This window comes from Dasypus novemcinctus, chromosome 19 (genome assembly GCF_030445035.2).
Source record: "Dasypus novemcinctus isolate mDasNov1 chromosome 19, mDasNov1.1.hap2, whole genome shotgun sequence".
Taxonomy (NCBI): domain Eukaryota; kingdom Metazoa; phylum Chordata; class Mammalia; order Cingulata; family Dasypodidae; genus Dasypus; species Dasypus novemcinctus.
This window is the reverse complement of record NC_080691.1, coordinates 58,406,133-58,425,777: the sequence shown is the minus strand read 5'-3', so window position 1 is coordinate 58,425,777 and position 19,645 is coordinate 58,406,133.

The following is a 19,645-nucleotide window of genomic DNA, read 5'->3' as shown; positions in this document are numbered from 1 at the left end:
GTCACATCTAAGTCCATCTCCATCACACTCAAGAGCACAAATTCCAAAGTAGGGCCCACTGACAAGGCACTGAACTCTAGAGACCTCTGCCATGACTTTAGAATCTGTGCATCTCTGGAGCCCTCAGGAGCACCAGCACCTGGGTTTGCATCTATTTTGGGTGTTTCTAACATCCTCCTGAGATGTGTGTAAATGCTACCTGTGATGATCTCCTGACTCATTTTGAAGTATCTTAGCCATATAAACTCTTTTGTCTTTACCATTTCCCCCCTTTTATTCCAGGTCTTTTTCTAGTTGCACCATCAGCTGGTGATTGGTAGTAATCCCTTGTTGCCAGGGAGGCTCAACCCTGGGAGTCATGTCCCATACTGGGGGGAAGGTAATGCATTTACATGCTGTGTTTGGCTTAGAGAGTGGCCACAGTTGAGCAACATAGAGGCTATCATGGGGTAATTCTTAAGCATCCTGTTGCTCTAGGCCTAGCTGAAATTTTAAGCACACAGGCTTATGAGCATAGTCATCAGTATTAAGGGCCCATCATTGGACCATCCTATTTCACTGGCCTTTGCCATTGCACTCAGGGGATTGTTGCTTTTCCTTTGGGGAATGGGACAAAACTCCCCTGGCTAGAAATTCTTCACTCCCTCAGTTGTCGTGTGTAACTCTATCTACTATGACAATACACAATGAATATCTGAACATTTGTATACCCTGTATACATGCCCTAGAGAACTCCCTCCAAACCATGTATTCCCCATCAATGACACCCTATGCCAGTACTTCTCCCCTGCCATAGTTGAATTCCTCTGTGATCCAAAACTTCTTAAAAAATGAAGCCTAATGTATTGCCAAATTCAATTAGTAGGAAAATAAAATTGTAAAGATAAGTTTGAAGTTTAGAAATAGAATACATATTAATTTAGAAAAATTAAATAAAGTAAAAAATAAATTGAGGTACTAAAAAATGAAAAATACCATAATTTTTGTTTTTGACATTTTGCCTTTCATCACTCTAGTAGATGTTTCCCTGTATATAGAGTGGCAAGGCAATCTCTTCCATTCCTTCCTCAGTGTCAACTTCCTTTATTTTAATTTTTAACTTTGTCTTCAAAAAACGTTTAGATGACAGTAAATTCACATATACAATATAGGGGACTCTCATATACCCAACATCAAACCTTGTTTCCCCTTCCTGAGCAATGATCTTTTTACATGTGAATGTTATATTTGCTACAGCTGATGTACAAATATTGAAACAGAGCTACTAATCATGGTTCCATTATGGTTTACTTTATGTTTTATATTTTAGACAATGCACTTTTCTAATTTTTTTGTTACGTTAAGGTTTACATTATGGATTATGTTTTTGACTATACACTTTTATGAATTTTTGATGAAATTTAACATGGCTTGTATCGAACTTTGCACAATCTTGTGGAACACTTCCCTTGCCCCCCGTTACTTCTCTTTCTTCTATTCTATTCCTCTCTCCCCTTCCCATTCGGCCCCACAGTGACAACCAAGATTTACTGCTTGAAGAGCAAGATTCATAGATTCTTGAAAGAATGCTGAGGCCTTGACACACTAGTGTGTCCTCCCCAATTGGGAGCCGACTATGCTCTCAAGAGACACCCTCTCCTCTGTTTGAGCACATCAGGTCTCCCCAGATGGGGCACAACACCTTTCTGCTCATTAACCACTAATATAACACTTTATGACAAATGAGCACTCACACCCTCCCTAGAAGCCTACCGCAGGTGCACCCTTTGACAGATGCCCCCTGTAAAACACCTTAAGCAAGTAATCCATTCTTATACTATTTTCTAAAGTGTTTTCTCCACATTATAGTTTCAACCATGTACCTGACAACTCCCGTGTTCACCTACCCCCCCATACCCTCCCCCCTATTGCATGGACCATCTGACCCATCTTCCCAACCCTAGCACCCCACAAGCCTGCAAAGCCCTAACCACTAGTATCCCTATGCACCCATCTTATTCCTTCAGATTTGGCAGAGCCAAGGGAAGGGGACATGAGTTAAGGATGCTCCTCTTCCATCTCTGCTCTGGGTTCCAGGACTGCACAGTGGGTGAGAGGGTGCAACACCAAGCCAGGCGTGACTTCTCCTGGCTCTGTCTTGGCACATCCTAGCAATGACTCCTCAGCCCAGTGGCCATTCTGTGGTCATGAGCCACCACATCACTGGCCCATCCACATCGTACTCCACAAGTCCCTTGTTTCTGTCACAGGTGCTGTGGAGGCACAAGCTGGCAGTCTTTTTATTGTCCACATATCTATCCCTCTGCTTCCTCATTTGTGTTCTGTTTTGCCCACTCATCCTAATTCCTAGATGGTGTCCACACACCTTAGGTACTTAATTATGGTTCATGTATCTCTGGGACCCGTCCCAGCCTCTTCCAGGCTGCATGTGGTATTGGGATCACCCTTGCTCCCCATCTGTAAGGGGCACCCTAGTGCTCACTCAGGTCCCTCCCAACACCCCAACACCCCACAACTGGGGCTCCCCTCTGGCTGCAGCAACCCCACTCTATCTCCACCAATGGTAGTGCTAGGGCTTTCCAGGTCCCGCTGTCCTCGGGTCCTCAGTAGTGCATGCTCACAACCTTCCTGGCACCAGTTCCTTGCCATGTGTTGAGGTGCATGACACCCACCCAGTACCCCCTCGCCTATGAGCCCTCCTTCCCATTACCTCAGGCCCAGATTGTTTGTAGGATGGATCTGACTCTAGCAGAGGGCAAAAGCTCATTGTTTCCCCAAATGTCTCACTCAGCAGAACCCAGGCTGCTCTCAGATCTGCGGGTAGAGAACAGTGAAGACTCTTCAGTTGGCCCCATCATCTTTGGGGGAGGGAGATGCTCCCCTGAATGTGCCAGTGGGACCCCAAGATCAATGCCTCACTAAGGGTGTGAGAGATGACTTAGAGGTCCCATGATAATGGGTAGGGGGAGTGCATGGTTCTCGCGTGGAGTTTGTGGACTCAGGGCCAGACATGGGGTGTACTGGGGCCATGGAGAGCATCCTCCAAGTAGGCCATCTCTTAGACACAGGCACTCTGATTTGGCATGGCAGTGAGGTGGACCTCCTTGCCAAGGAACAGTGACTTTGTTGGTACCACTAGCTCCTTCACCTGGTGCTTCATGTACCTCTAGTTAGGATCCTTGCAAGACAATAGCAAGGCTTCGAGAACCTTATGGTGCAGCCAAGAAAGATGACTACTGTCCATAAAACGGCATCCTTACAGCACAGCAAAGTGGCCATTCAGCATAAAACAGTGTCCGTCTTCTCTCAGAGTTGGAGAGCTACCAAGCTGAGCACAGCTAAGGAAGCCTTGTACCTGCTGGGTTTCTCAGAGTGCTCAGATTGCCATAGGCATCAAAGGCCTTTAAAGGGATAAGAATGCAGCTTCTCCTGAATTTACTTGAAGCCAGGATGTATTCCAGAAAAGCCTTCCGGTGTTTTGCTGGAAACCAGAGGGCCGAGCTACATCTGCCCACCATTCACCCATGTCTGCAGCCTGAGACCCAGAGTTCCTTGTTTTGGGGCTCAGTTGAGGGCATTGACAGAGGAGCACCTGGCAGCCCCCAACTGCGTAGTTTTTTTGGAAGACTTAAGACTCAGGGGGCTAGGTGGGGCTGCCACCTACAGTGGGGTGGGGAGGGACTTTCTCCAGGCTGCTTGCTGGACCTAAATGTCTGGTTGGAACTTGAGGGGTGCCTGAACCCCCACAGGTCCTTTCCGAGCAGGCAGAAAGAGGAATCCACATGCCCCTGTCAGCACTGGGTGGAGGTACCCCCCCCCCAGCCCTTCCCTTGGCCAGCCAGGCCCTGGGGAGCTGTGGGGCACAGTGGGCGGGTTGCCAGGAGACCCACAAGGTCCTGTAGGCTCTGGGCAGTGCAGGATGGAAGTCTGGGGCTGGGGACCTCCGCCTATGCTCAGCCCATTCCTTCCTAATCCCTTCATTGAAGTCTTGGTTGTTGGCTTCGCTGACAGGGCAGAGGGTGACAGATGTGACCTGGGACCTCTGAGTGGGTGGGCTAGATGTAATCCAGCAGACAAGACACATAGGTAGAGCCTTTTGTGCAGTGGTCAGTGGGGTAGAGGAGGGGGCATTTGCCATGGGTGGTCAGAAAGTCTCTGGAGGGAAGATGTTTGAGTGCGACATGAGAAAGCCACCAAGTCCCCAGCCCCCAGCTGGTACAAAGGTCCTAGGGCTGGGCAAGCTGGTGGCCTGAGAAGCTGGAAAAGGGGTTGAACACGAGGAAAAGGATGAGCTGAGGCCAAGGCCAAGGTGCGAGGACCCTGTAAGGAGCTGGGTGTCAGCAAGCAGCATGGTCTCTAGTGCACAGAGGGCCCTCCCTTTGGGCCTCCCTGTGTAGCAGCTCTGTCAGCACCACCAGGAACCAGAGCCCCCACATCCACACCAACCTACCCTTGGCCGTACTACTGGCCCAGGTCCTGCTGCTCATCAGCTTCCCCCTCCATACCAGCATGGTGATTAGGAGCTGTTCATCCATCTTGCCCTGGCCTGCTGACCTCCCATGCCACAGGGACCTGGCCCTCCCCATTGGTGAGACCTGGAGTTCAGACACACCCACCCCAGTAGCCAGCCAGTGCCGAGTTGGTCTGCAGCTGCTCCAGTCACAGCTGGCTTACAGGACACTCACAGGTCATGGTGGAAGGCTGGTGGCCATTCTACATGACTCCACCCACCCACTGCCAACCCCGCATCCTGGCCTCCATGTAGCCCATTTACCCATGCACAGTTCCCGGTTGATTTTGTCTTTTTATGGAGGTGAAGTTCACATAATATAAAGTAGCCACTTTACATGAACAATTCAGTGGCATCTGTCCCATGTGCAAGGCTGTGTACCCACCACCTCTGTATGGTTGCAAAGTGTTTCACTCACCGCAGAAGGAAACCCTGATGCTAAGCAGTGCAAGACTCTTAAGCCAGCACTCTGAAACCTGTTTCTTTCTCCCCACACTCTTAGATTTCTGACTGCCTCTGCACAGCTGCAGTGGGGTGAGGCAGAGCCAAGAAACTGAGGCCCCAGTGGGCAGGACAGCATCTGTGTGGCCACTGGGACTCAGTGGAGACACAGGTCCCCAGAGGGCAGTGTTGCCCTGCTAGCCAAGGGGCAGCCTGGCTATGACTCTCCATGACCAGAATGTCTCCGTTGAGAGAGCCCCAGATGCCCTGCTGGCCATGACTTCCAGCAATCAATGGTGCCAAGGGCAGGGTCAGGGTGGCTGAGAATGGCACCCATGGGCCATTCGCCAAGTGCGGGGCTGTTCACAGGTGAGAGAATGGGCACACAGATGGGCTTATGCTCTCCAAGGGCGGCAGACCCAGGCCTGGCCACGTGGATCTTCCCTGCATCTCTGCCTGCCGCAGACAGTGGCAACCCCCTAAGATAGAGCCTACCAGGAAGAGGGGCATGCATCAAGACCCCCGGTGCCCACCCTCTGTGTGGGGGTTTCTTGGGAACCCAGGAGATCTTGGTGTGTGGACTGGTCAACAGCTGCAGTGGGAAGGTCCTAGGCTTGGGCATTCTGTGGGTAATGGCAGGAAGTGAAATGAAGGATGGTGCAGTCCATGCCAAGGGCCTAAGAGTGATGCCATCAAGCATGCTGAGCATGTCACCAGCAAATTCCACTGCCCCTTTGTACTGTCTGCTGCCGCAGCTCCTTCTGTCCTCAGAGCTCCCTCAGGGTGGGTTCTCCTCAGCCCCATGCCATCTCAGGAACAACAGAACTGGGGTCAGATGGCTGGATGCTCCCCCAACTCCCCAGGGCCCCACATCCACCAAAGGGCAGCCAGACTGGGCCCCAGGCAGTGCCAGCCTCCATGATCCAGTGGCAGCCATGCCCACAGAGTGGCTGAGAGGAGACTGAGCTGGGGTGGCAATGAGGAGAGCGACAGCCAGAGTCCCGGCTCCTCTGTCATGCCCAGCAGTGAGCATGCAGACTGAGCCTAGCCTAAGCCATAGCCAGGGAAGTATACTGGATGGATGGATCCCCCGCAGAGGAGCAGCTGCACAGAGCTGGAGTAGACAACATGGCTCAGTGCAGAAGGCTTCCAGAAAGCCCGAGATACTTCAGTGGGCAGAGACAGGGCATCGATCACAAGACCCAGCCAAGAGCTTCCACCGGGACCCCTTTTAATAAGTTGACTTCAGAGGGAAGTAGGTGAGGGTGGCTCCTGAGCACACCCACCTCTTCCCTCATGGGGTAGAACACCTGGAGCCCAGGTGATGGCCCGTTCCTTCCCAAGGGCTGCAGAGGTGGATGTGTCCCACAAGAGAGCTGCGTGGGCCTCTAGATCCACAGGCTCCTGGCCTGGCTGATGAGATGTGCTGGAGCCTGGTGATCCCGAGTGGCAGAGGGGATGAGCACTGCACCAGAGATGGGCCTCTGGAAGAGCTGGTGGGTAAGCACCTTGCTGCCTCTGCAAGCCCTAGGCCATCCTCCAAACGTGCACAAGCCTGCAATGGGGATCTGGCCAGGACCCCGGACCTTGCCTGTCCTGGGGCTGCTGCCAAGAGGTGTCCCCTCTGGATGTGGGCATCTCCCTCACAGGGGTCTCAGACCGGGCACAGTACACAGTGGCCCTGAGTGCACAGCAGGTGCCTATAGGTGTAGGCACTATCCTGGTGGATGCTCTCGAGCTTCTGCGTGGAGCATCACAGAAAGAACTTCTCAAGTACAATGAAGACCAGTGCCTGCATGTCTGTCGAGCATCCAGGGTGTGAGATTGCTTATCTAGCCAGGCTGTGGGCATTCGGCCCCCTGTGTGCCAGGAGCAGGAGGTGTGCTATCTGCAGGCTGCTCTGGGCTTCCACCACCCATGGATCTGAAACCTGGGGAAGGGCTCCTGCTGGCTCTGCCTGAGGAATGCACCCACATCCACTGCAGCTCTTCAGCATGGGGTGACTGTCAGAGCAGGAGTCATCACATCTTCTGGACTAGGGAGGGGCTGCTCCCCAGGAACAGGGACAGCTGGTCCTAGAAGGAATGGAGCCAGGGGGAGCCAGCCAGCAGGGACATTAGAAGGTCCCTTACTTGATATTGAATATAACGTATCATGATGATGAGGGATGTTACCAAAGGAGACTGTGAGTCTGTGAGCTCTGAAAGTACAGAACTTGGCATGGCTGGTGGGGTGTGGTTGTGCCAGGCTTCCTCTTTTACTTGTTCCCCCTGGTCTCCCCATTCCCTGGACCTTACAGCTGGAGCCTAGGGGTGAAAGCTGAGTGCTGTCAACAGAGGGCCTCATGGAGAGCACAGAGGATGCCCCACCATGAAGCTCCCAAGGCCATGTGCAGGAGCCTGAGTCACCAAGAGTGTAAAGAAGAGGGTATCTGGAGGTGGCTGCCATGTCTGGGAAGCAGCCAGTCTTGCTGCTGTGTTAGGGTACCAGCCAGGCTGCTGCTGTGTCAGGGTACCAGCCAGGCTGCTGCTGGGTCAGGGTACCAACCAGGCTGGCTGCTGGGTCGGGGTACCAGTCAGAGTTGCTTTAGTGCTGAACACAGACCTCTCTCCTGACTGTCAGTGGGAAATGGGATGGCCCTCTGGATGCCAAGCCCAGAGGCATCAGGAACTAGATCTGAGGAGACCTTGCACATCTGTTCATCACTGCTGAGGGAAGTTGACATAACTGGTAACTAAGCTGACCACACCTCCATGTGGACCAGACAACTAAATTCCTTGAACTTGGCCTCTGAGCTCCTGGCTCCCACCTGCATGCTCTTCCTGGAGGGCTGCAGTGCTCAGATCCATTTGGGTTGGACCTGCTGTGTGTTGTGCCTTGAACATGTCCTGCCACCCACTGGTCAACCTGACTCCTTACCCTTTGTTAAGCTCATTACTGTGCCTAGGGGATGCTTTAGGTTTGAGTGGCCTATTTGACTATGTCACCTGGACTGAGGGACAGAGCAGCAGTTTCCTGGGAAGAAGAGAGCCCCAGGAGGCAGCACACAACCCCACACCCCAAAGGGCCCATGTCTGCCTTTTCTCTGACTCAGGTGCCATGCTGCATGCTGGCCATGCTGTTGCACTATTTCTTCCTTAGCACCTTCATATGGATGCTGGTGGAAGGACTTCACCTCCACATCATGGTGGTCAAGGTCTTCACATCCAAGGACAGCAAGCACCTCTCCTACTACAGTGTAGCAGTTTGATAAAGTTATGAATTCCAAAAATAGATATTGGATTATGTCTGTAATCTGGTCAATTACTAGGCATGATTGAATTATGATTAATGCTTTGATTGGACCATGTCATTAGGGCCTTGAGTCCCCACCCTCTGGTGGGTGGAGACTCACAGATAAAGGGCTTGGCAAAGGACAGAGTTGGAGCTCCTGATGCATGGGTTTTTGATGTTGGAGTTTTGATGTTGCAGTTTGATGTTAAAGCTGGAGCCACAGGAAGTAAGCTCACAGAGGAAAGAGGAGCCAGCCCCAGGAAGAAGCAAGCCTTTGGAAGAAAGGAAGCTTGAACCAAGAAAGAAGCAAGACTTTGAAAGGGAGGAACCCAGGAAACCTGAACCCTCGCAGACATCGGCAGCCATCTTGCTCCAACACTTGAAAATAGACTTTGGTAAGGGAAGTAACTTATGCTTTATGGCCTGGTATCTGTAAGCTCCTACCCAAAATAAATACCCTTTATAAAAACCAAACAATTTCTGGTATTTTGCATCAGCATCCCTTTGGCTGACTAATACATACAGCATGGCATGGGGTAGGTCAACTTGCTTCACCCCTGCCAGGTGAGCAGGGAACTGAGGCAGCAAGAACTCCGTTGGGCAATGAATAGCAAAAGTTTCATTCCCTTGGGAAATTTCTTCCAGCCTTTTTGACCTGGTGTGTCCATTTTGGTGATCTTTTCAAAGAACAAACTCTTGTTTTTACCTCTTTTCCCTATTGCTTTCTGATTATCAATTTCATTAATGTTTACTCTAATTTTTATTTCTTTCTTTCTGCTTGTTTTAGATTTAGTTTGCTCTTATTTTGCCAATACTTTAAGGTTAGTGTTTAAGTTATTGATTTGAGATGCTTTTTCTTTAATGAAGGAATATTTAAAGCCACTGCTTTTCCTCTAAGTACTGCTTTAGTTGCGTCCCTTAAGCCTTGGTAAGTTGTGTCTTGATTTGCATTCAACCCACAGTATTTTCTGATTTCCATTTTGATTTCTTAGTTACTTAGAAGTGTGTTACTTAGTTACTTAGAAGTGTGTTGTTCAATATCCATGTATTTTTGAATTCCTCATTTTTTTCCTGTTATTTATTTCTAATTTCATTCCATTGTGGTCAGACAACTTACTTTTTATGATTTTGTCATTTTAATATTTATTGAGCTTTATATTTATGGCCTATCATCTGGTGTACCCTGGATAATATTTCCTGTGCCCTTGAGAACAATGTCTTTTTTGCTGTCATCAGGTGGAATGTTCTATAGATGTTTACAGTGTTGTCCAAGTCCACCATTTCATTGTTGAACTTTGGTCTAGTTCTACCCATTATTGAAAGTTGTGCATGAAGTCTCTTACTGTTCTGTTGACTTAATTATGTATCCCTTCAGTTCTGTCAGGTTTGCTTCACGACTTTTGGGTCTCTGTTGTTAGGTCATATATGTTTATAAGTGTTACCTCTTCTTGAGGGACTGACCCTTTTGTCATTATAAAATATTTCTCTTTATCTCTAGTAGCATTGTTTTTGTTTAAGCCTTTTTTGTCTAATTTTATTATCACCCACTTCTACTTTCTTGTAGTTGCTGTTAGCATGGTATTTCTTCTTTCCTCCTTTTGCTTTCAAGTTATTTGTATCTTTAACTCTAAAGTGTGCATCCTATGCATAGAATAAAGTTTGATTTTGTGGGTTTTTAAAAAATCAAGCATGAAAATATCTACCTTTTGATTGACTAATATGTCCACATTTAAGTTTATTATTGGTATAGTTAGTGTCACATCAACCATTTTACCATTTTCTGGATGTTGCTTGTATTTTCTCTTCCTCTCCTCCTCTATTCCTCTTTTACTGTTTTTCTCTTGCATTAAGTTGTCTTTTTAGTGTATGATTTAAGAACCTTCAGTGTTTTTTTAAAATCATAAAGCATGCTTTTCCTTTTTTAGTATTTGCTCTGGGGTTTAGCATATACATCTGAGTTTATCAGAATCTACTTCAGATTTTTTCTCAATTACGATGAGATAAAGAAATGTTATTTTTTTATATAGATTATTCTTTCTTCCCCTTTTTGGTGCTTATATATATATATACATGTACGACAACTCAGCAATACATTGTTATACTTGTTAATTTAATCTTATGTCTTTTAAAGAAGCTGAGAGAAGAAAGGAGAGCAAGTATTTTTATAGAGTTTGTTATATTAACCTTATTTTTTATTTTCTATGGTACCCTTCATTTTTGTTTGTTTTTTTGTTTGTTTTTGGATATAAGTTTCCATCTGGCACATTCTTTGCTCTAATACAGCTTTGCTCTGAGAAAAATGACATTTCTATATTATAAAGTTCAACAATGCAGTTATAGATGTGTTGTTTTATACCATTGCTTTTAGAATCAGGTAAGAGAAAAAAGGAGCAATATTCATTTACACACTCTTTTATATTTGCATAATTTCCTTTACTGGTGCACTTGTTTTCTGTGTGTGTGAGTTTTCATGTTACTATCTGGGGTCATGTGCTTCTATCCTGAAGAACTTTTTTTGGTATTTCTTGAAGGCAGATCTTCTAGCATCAAATATTCTCAGTTTTTACATATTTGCAAATGTCTTTACTTTATGTTCACTTCTGAATGATAGTTTTGCTAGATATAAAATTTTTTGGTTTACTTTTTTCTTTCAGTCCTTTGAATATGCGACTTTGCTGTCTTCTGGCTCACTTGTTTTTTCATGAGAGTCAGCTCCTAAACTTATTGGGCCCCATGTACATGAAGAGATGTTTATCTCTTTCAAGATTTCCTCTACCTTTCAATACTTTTACTCTGATTACCTGGGTGTACCTTTCAATATTTTTACTCTGATTACCTGGGTGTACCTTTCAATACTTTTACTCTGATTACCTGGGTGTAGCTTTCTTTGCTCTTATCCTACCTGGAGTTGGTTGAGCTTCTTGGATGTGTAAATTGGTGTTTTTCATCACATCTGGGGATTTCTCAGCCATTATTTCTTCATTTCTTTCTCCTTTCTCTTCTCTCTTTCTCATACTCCTATTTTGTATATGTTGGTGCTCTTGATTGTGTTCTCATCCCTCTATGCACTTTTCTTTATTCTTTTCTCTCAGTAATCTTCGGCTTGTGTATATTATCTTTATCATTATGACTTCAAGTTCACTGATTGTTTCTTCTGCAAGTTTAAATCTACTGAGCCCCTCTAGTGATTTTTCATTTTAGCTATTATTTTCAACTCCAGTAATTCCTGTATGTGTGTATACATATATATATATACATATATACACACACATATATATACAATACACACACACACACATATATATTCTCTCTTTCTTAATATCCTCTAATTGGTGGGACATAGTCATCATGCCTTACCTTATTTCTTTAAGCAGGTTATGTTTAGTTCTTTGAGCATATGTCTTATGGGTGCTTTTGAGTCTTAATCTCTTAAGTCAGACACCTGAGCCCTCTCACAGGCAATTTCTGTTGCCTGCTTTCTTACCTGTGTATGGACCACACGTCTTTGGTTTCTTTGAAGGTCTCAATGTTGTCAAAAGCTTGGCAATTTAGGTAATACAGTATTAGCAACTCAACTCTTGATCCCAATCCCCTCCCTCCGTTTGCTTGTCTCTTTGCAGCTCCTGGCTGTATTCACTTAGTGGAACCCTCTCCTTTGCAGCATGTAGCCTAGGGAATGAACCCACACATAAGAGGGTGTGGGGTCTCTGATGGGTTTCTTTACCACTTCTCTGTTAAGCTGTCTACCTCAGTTTTGGACATAGGTAGCTCAATGACCTTATCTAAGACAATGCAGCCCTTTTGCATAGTAATTTTCAAGGCCTGTCTTTGGGGTTTATTCTGATGGCAAGAGGGTTCATCTTAGCTGCCTCTCCCCCTGGTTATCTCTGAAGAATTTGCTGGTATTGGCATTACCTGCTGCTCTCATGGAGGTACCAGGCTCCTGTTCATTGCCATCATGACAGCAGCATTGCTTCAAGAGCCCTGCAGGTAGAATATCCCTGTGCTCAGTTCAAATGAAAGTTCTCTTGGGAAAAGCATTGGAGCTCTCTGTTCTAAGGACTGCCCCTCCCACAGGCAAATGCTGAGAGTCACAGTTCCAGAGCTGGGCATGGGGCAGCAGCCCACTCCTCTTGGAGTGGCACCCCACCTTTACGAACAGGGCACTGGGTGGGAAAAGTAGACTGGGATCTTGTGTCTTGCACCTACCTGCTTGGATTGTCACCCTAGAAGCAAGGTGGGGTTAGGGTGATCTTAATCCAGGGTCCTTGGACTGCCAAAACGAGTCAGCCCAACTACCATGAGTTTCCGCTGGATGGAGGAAAGGAGCCCGACCTCACGGTGCTTTCACCTGGAGGACCTCTCCTTCAATCCCGAGCTGGAGGGGGTGAGACTTACAGCTAGCCTGCTCCTGGGGACACTGTAGTCTCTGGCTGAGAACTGGCTGCACTTGCCTAGAATGGGGCTTCCCTCATGCTTGCAGGAGGGCTAAGGGAAGTGGGCTGTGGCTTAGGAGCTCCAGACTGTCGCTGTGCTTGGCAAGGTTTCATTAGTTTTCCTAATTTACTGTGTGCCCTTAGGAAAATCTAGAGGCTTTAGATGGCTGTTTTTGTTACTGCTGTTCTGAATTCTCATCCATTATGATCATTTCACTGGGAAGTAGGCTGTGGAACCCTTCATCCTGGCATCCTGGAAACCGTTGCCTTCTGCTTGCTTGGTCTGTTGGTTTGATGTGACCAATTTCCATTCAGAGGCACCAGCTTGGGAGGTCCAGTTCTCATGGAGCACTCTGAGGGAAGCTCCTCTGTGTCCCTGCATCAGTGTTCTGCACTGGGGACATGTGACTCATTTCTGGTTTTCTTCAGACAGGTTTTTTACAGTCCTTGTGATGCAAGAATGAGATATGTATGCTTTTTTCATGCTTTGAGCTGGCAAATGTAATTTGTCTGAGGATAATGGGGCAGTAATTATGCATCACCCATGCTTCCTCTGAAGAACTGGAGATTCCTTGGGGCAGCTGGAGAGGGGGTCATGGTAGTACCCTCCAAACCCTGCTGGCTGCGCAGGAAAGTTTACCAGGTCTCCACTGACATCCTTGCCTTTCTCTGGAAGAGGCTCGCTGACCTCCTGTGTCTTTCTAGCCCCCGTGCCTTCGTATGTGCTGGAGCCTGGGGCTGGAATGTCCTCCCTCCTCTATCAGCACCCATATGAACTCATTTCACACCTGACCTGTTCCCTAAATGTTCCCCCACCTCCCTCAGAGAGAAGAGCAGCGGCTCCTTCCTAAGACTTCACTTTACTGAGAAGGTGTTTATGAGACAGTGTATCCTATACTTACAGTTTACTAGTTTCTTTGTGGGTTCCATCACACAACCTAGGTGCATGCACTGTCTCTCACACACACACACAAGGTGAATCAGAGTCAGTCTGTTCGAATGAGGGATGGGGTTTGCCGAACAGTGGGGGAGCATGCATGAGTGGAGACCCCAGTTCTCTGTGTCATTGGGGGCATCATCCAACCCACCCTGCTGGAAGCATCTTGCATTAGGTCACTCAGTGTTGGAGAAAAAAGTTAATTATTTGCCAATATTTAAAAAATGAGATGTTTTCTGTAAAATTACCAAGTACCTTTGAAAAATCAGAATATCTGGAAACCAGTTTCTACCTGACTTTGCACCATGGCTGTAGCTATACTTTCTGCCATGAACAGGCTCCTTTAGGAACGGGCATTGGTGACCCCTTATGCCAGCGATCCCTGGCCCTGGCTTTGCAGTGGAGTAGGGCCCCCTGCACACTCCCTACCTCTCCATCTATCTCCCTTCCTCCATTTCAGTTTGGCCCATAGGCTGTGCCCTGCACTGAGTGGTGAGAACTGGCCATCAAGTCTGGCTGCAGGAGCTGCACCCCCATTTCTAGAATAAAGAAAGTGCTGAGGATCCTTGGAGGATGGGGAGACCCCAGAAGAGAGGGGTTCTCCCTGCAAACAACATCAGGGATGGACCAGCTGTCAGTCGGCTCCAACACATATTGTTTCCTCCATGTGAGGCCACACTCCTCTCCTCCCACCCTCCAGCATTTTTCTTTCTTAATCATAAGCCCCCATTGTCCATGGCTCTGTCCACTTGTTTCTCAGAAAGCTGGCAGTGGCGCCAGCCTCCCTGTCCTGGCCCACTGGCCACTGCCCCTGGCTCACCCTCTGTGGGACACTGGGGTGATGTGGGGGAGGATGTAGTGTGGGAGTGTGCTGCCTCATGAAGCAGCACTGGGGTGCAAAGATCCCTCTGGGCCCGCACTTACCCTCAGCCCCTGGCTGTGGCTAGGATCAGGGAAGGACACACAGACAAGGATTCTGAGCACGGGCCTTGGCCACCACATTTGAAAACACCCTAGAATGCCTTCTGTCCTGGTTTCACCTTCTAGAAACTCAGAGAATGCTGTTTTGAGGCTCTGGGGGGTCCTGACTGCCACTGAACACCCATCTGTGGAGGCTGGGACCCCATGGCCCACACTCATTCATGGCGGATTGGAGGCCCTGAGCTTGCAGGATCAGCTCCTGCCATCGGTGGCTCCAGCTTCATTGGGGAAGACCCGGGCCTCAGGGCCTGGTGGTGCCCGAAGGGTATCGGATGTGGGCAAGCCGCCGACGCCTTGTTAGACATAGGAAAACCTCTCTAACTACAAGACCTTTGGGGTTCCACCCAAAAGATGTTGCCGAGGCATGCAGCGGACATGCCTGGGCATGTCCCTCGGAAATCTGCCTTCCCCTCAGCAACTAGAGCGCATGAACCAATCAGCCTCGCTAAATTAGCATAGCCAGTAAGCTGCTTGCACGTTGCCTCATGGTCTATAAAAACTACTACACTTCCTCAATAAATCAGACCTGCATCACCAGCCTGCATCTCCAGAGTGCTTACTGTGTGTTGTCTTGCTCTGTTCGTCCTTACCTCTTCGGGAGCAGAGCGGCTGGATGGCACCGCAACAATCGGAAATGAAAGACAAAGAGAGATTGGGATCAGGGGATCTGAGAGCATTGAAGCCTCAAACTCATCAGACAAGTTTATTAATCTCAGGGGCTTCTTTATATACCCCAAGCAATTGTGAGAATCAGCAATTATTCTAGCTAACTATTCCCATTACCTCAACCTGTGTAACACAATGGATCAAAACCTACGATTATAAATCAAGGTTCAAAATTTCAGTGTTCTATTATATTGTTGAGAAAACATACCCATAAATCTTGTTGCCCAGATTGCCCCATTCTACCTAGTCCTCGTTACACCTGAGCATACACATCACCTTGCTAGATTTATGACCTGCACGTATAGCTATGGAGACAGCATGACTCGGTGGTCAAGGAAGTAACTTGCTTTCATGGAAACAACATGCCTTTGTTTCCCACACCCAGGACCTCAGTTTCTCAGGCCCCTGTGCCCCTTGCCCTGACTGAGTTGCTCAGCTCAGGGTAGAGGCCTTGGACTTGGACCCCATGGAAGGCGCTCCACTTTCCAAGCAGCTGGAACAGGGGTCTCTTTTCAGACACAGGATCAGATCCATAATGGCCTGCTCAGAACCCCCTGTGCATGTGGACGGGGAGCACCATGTCTCAGAACAGATTCCCTGGACTACTGAGCATGGGGGATACAGCATGTTGGAGATATGTGAGACTCGTTAGTGTATGGAGCCTCCAAAAATGGAGAGATTAGAAACTGGCTCCTTTTGGGAGGGCCGGAGTTCCAGAAGCCTTTGGAGGATTTCTGGGTGCTGGGGAACACTGGGACCTGGATGTTCTCAGTCCCCTGTTGCCCTGGCGCCCCTGCAGGTTCGGCCAATACCCACATTGCATTACTTTCTAGAATGGAGTATTTGGTGTTTAAAACATGTTCCAGGGTCAGGAGAGCTCACCAGGAGTTTGATTTTCAAAGTGATTAGTTAAAGCTACTATTCAGATGATCTTCAGGTCACATTTGAGGAAACTGAGGCATGTAGCAGATGAGGGAATCTCCAGCAGTTGGCAGCAGGCCATCCCACAAACAAAATACGATGTGGCTTCAAGAGTGGTTTCCAGTGAGAGTAGTCCAACTCAAAGTGACTTGAGCACAGAGGGATTTACTGGCTCATATAAACAACACTGGTGTCACAATGTCCAGTCAGAGCTGCTCCAGGCAGGCTTGTCCCTGGGCCTGACTGGCCTGCCAGGCTCTCCCTTCTGCCCGTCTCTTGCTCTGCTTTGTTCTGCTTAGCTCAGTCTTGGCACCAATGGCTCCCCGTGTGTCAGAGGCCACCCACACTCCTGTCCAACACCCTCAGCCCCTGGAAGTACAATGGACAGAGAATTCTCTTCTGGGTAGTTTTCACTGAGTCCCTCACTATCCAGGACTACAAACCCATTCTTGAACCAGGCGCTCAGCTGGGGGTAGTCATTCCATTTGTCGCCCACCTTTCAAGCAAGGGAGGAGCAGCCTCCCTGCGGAAAGAGGGGCGCACAGGTTGTGTGCCCAGTAGCACCCCATGCCGACCTCTCACTGCCCCTCCTCCTGCCACTGGCCATCAGGTATCACTGCCTGGAGAATTCTCTGGTGGGCCATCTCGAGCATCATAGAGTGTCAGCATCCTCTGTTACAAGTGGCACCCCCACCAGGGTTACAGCCAAGCATGATTTCTGACCCCACCAAGCATCCCCTGGGGTGTACATGGTCCTGCCTGAGAGCCACAGACTGGACAGACAGCACCACATCACTTTCCCTCTCCTGCAGTCCCCCCTCCCCTCACCAAGCTTTCATCTTGGCATAGGTGCAGCACACCCTTGTTCATGTGTGTGTGATGGCTGCTTAGGCACTACATTCACAGAGGATAGGTTTGTTCTGCAGCCCTAGCACCGAGTGCCATTCTTTGTATGTTTCAGTTGTGGGATGAATACAGGATTAACTAATAGAAGTACCTGGAAGCAGCTGGCTTGACACTCTTTCCTTGTTTCCCGTAGGTGTTCCTCTGCTCTCCGCATCATTTCAGTAGCAGCTGCTATGGACAACTACCGAACAAGTAACAAGTAAGTGAAGGCTTTCTTGTGCGCCTCTGGGCCAGAAGGATGCCCATGGGAAGGCAGTAGGGGCCGTCCTCCGGTGCTACTCGGGGTGGGCACTGTACCGGGTACTTTTCCAGGAGCCTCCCGCAAAGACTGCAGCCAGTGCAGGAGCAGCCAAAGCCATGCCAGACAGCCTCCATGTCGAGCGAGCAGCTGGCTATGCCAAGGTGCCTCCAGGATGCCAAGGTGAGTGGGAGATATTTGCCCTTGGAACCCAGTTCTGGTTCCTTCAGAGTCCATTTTGTGGGCCTTTAGTGTTCTTTTGGGGTATTCAGTGCCTCAGACACAATAACTGCCTGAGAAGTTACAGCTGTGGCCTGTGTGGTTGCAGCTGTGAGGGCTGTGGGGCACTGGGCAGTCTGAGAGTCCCAGGCCTTGGATGGGGGATGGGAGCTATGCAGTCCAAGACTCTGCCACCACCTTGAAACTGCAGCTGAAGGCGCCATGACTGCGTCAGGAAGAGGAAGGGAAGGTGCTGCGGGGTCAGATTATGTCTCAAGCTCCAGGATGATCGTCTTTTGTTTTGGAAAAAAGACTTTGCTCAGACATCTGTAGGAAGGTGCTCCTGCCTTCATCACTGTGATTCCATGGAGCGAAGCCCAGTAGGGAAACATCTTGAAAATGTTTAAATGCTAAGAGGAGAGAAGCAACACACCTTCAGCCTTAGAAGAGGTGACTTCCAGCTGATTTGCTAAGCCTGAGAAATCCAGCCTTTCACACTTGAAGCAATGACTCACTGCCCATTGAGGGCTCACAGGGAGCTTGCCTGAGGGCTAGAGTACTGATGGAGGAGGCTCAGGTGAGTCCTTCCTCTCCACCCGGGGGATGTGGACTTTGAGGGGCCATTGAAAGGAGAGTGTCCTCCTCAGGCACCCCCACGAGCCTGAGGGGTTGTCCCCCAGAAAGCATCCCATGCCGGCCTCCCCTGGAACAGGAGGCCAAGAGGGAGGCAGCCCTAGCAAGTTAGGGAGTCTCCTGGGGTTCCTAAGGACACTGGTGGCAGAAGGGCCCACTGTGCCCTCGCTGGGAGCCTCAGCGGTACTGGGCAGTTGCCAGTTAAGCAGCACATCTCCAGTGAGAGCTTCCTTCTCTCTGCCCTTGAGGTGCCTGCCCAGGAAGGTTCTGTGGGCTGTCCTGGCCCAGCAGACCATGGGCGGAGTAGTCTGCCTCAGCTTTCCTCATCTTCAGGATAGGAGGAGTCACGGGTCTGCCATGAGACTCAGTGAGGGGTCGCCAGGTGGCTTTGAGGTTGTACAGCGGGAGGCTGTTGAGGGGACATGGAAGGAGTGGAAGCAGCCCCTCGAAATGCCCATGGCCGGGGTCAGTGAGGATGATGGCGCCTGGCTGCCCAGACCTGGAGTGGGCCAGACCCTGTCCCAGTGCCTGTGACCCTAGACCTGCCCAGACTCTGTCCCTGTGTCTGTGACCCTGAAGTTGGGTGCTCAGGGAGTCCTCAGAGAAGCTGGCTCCTGGAAGTTCTGGGTGCTCTGGAAAGAAAGAGCTTGTGGAGGAGCCAGTACTGGCCTGAGTTCCTGGAGTCCTGGCTTTGGATCTTGGAGGAATTTCACATTCTTTAACTGCTCTTTGTATCCCAGATGATGCTTCTCCAGGAAGGCAGAGCCCTGGCCATGATCTATGGGACCTTGTCCCCAGAAGGGGGTGGCCTGTGGGGCAGAGCTGCCTGATCCCTAGTGAGAAGGAGTGACCCAAGCTCCTCCATGTGCCTGGCCACTACTGTGCCCGTCACTCCAGAAGGTGCCTGTGGGTTGCCCTTTGCCGGCGGGATCTGCGTCCTCATGGCTGTTGCCAGGGGGACCTCAAGTTTCTTTCCTTCTGACCCCAAGTTCACTGCTGAGATTATTACTGGAAATTGAATTTGCTTTGTCACTCTTTTAATTTTTAATCATGTAAAATTGAAAACAACTATGTATTTTAATTTTCTAGTACTGAGCAGACATGGCTTAAAATTTTAGGAGAAAAGTCATGAAAATCCACAGTGAAAATTTTCTGCCCACACCTCTCTCATTTCCCTGGCTTCCACCCTTACCTCCCCTGCCAAAAACAGGTACTCAATCTGGTTTTGTGCACGTTCTTGGTGCTTTTCCATGTCTAAGCAAATGAAGAACTACGATCACCCCATGCCCACTTCCTTCTGTGCATCTGCCTTTATCAGCTGTACGGTAGCCTTGAAGGTTAAACAGAGTGGACAAGCCTCGGTAGCCCTTAATCCACCACTGTTGGGCTCACTCCTGGTCTCTTGTTTTCATAAGCAGGGCCTCAGCCTTTGCCAGACTGAGGCAGTTCAGCTGTCAGTGCATACTCACCCCTCAAAAGCAGGG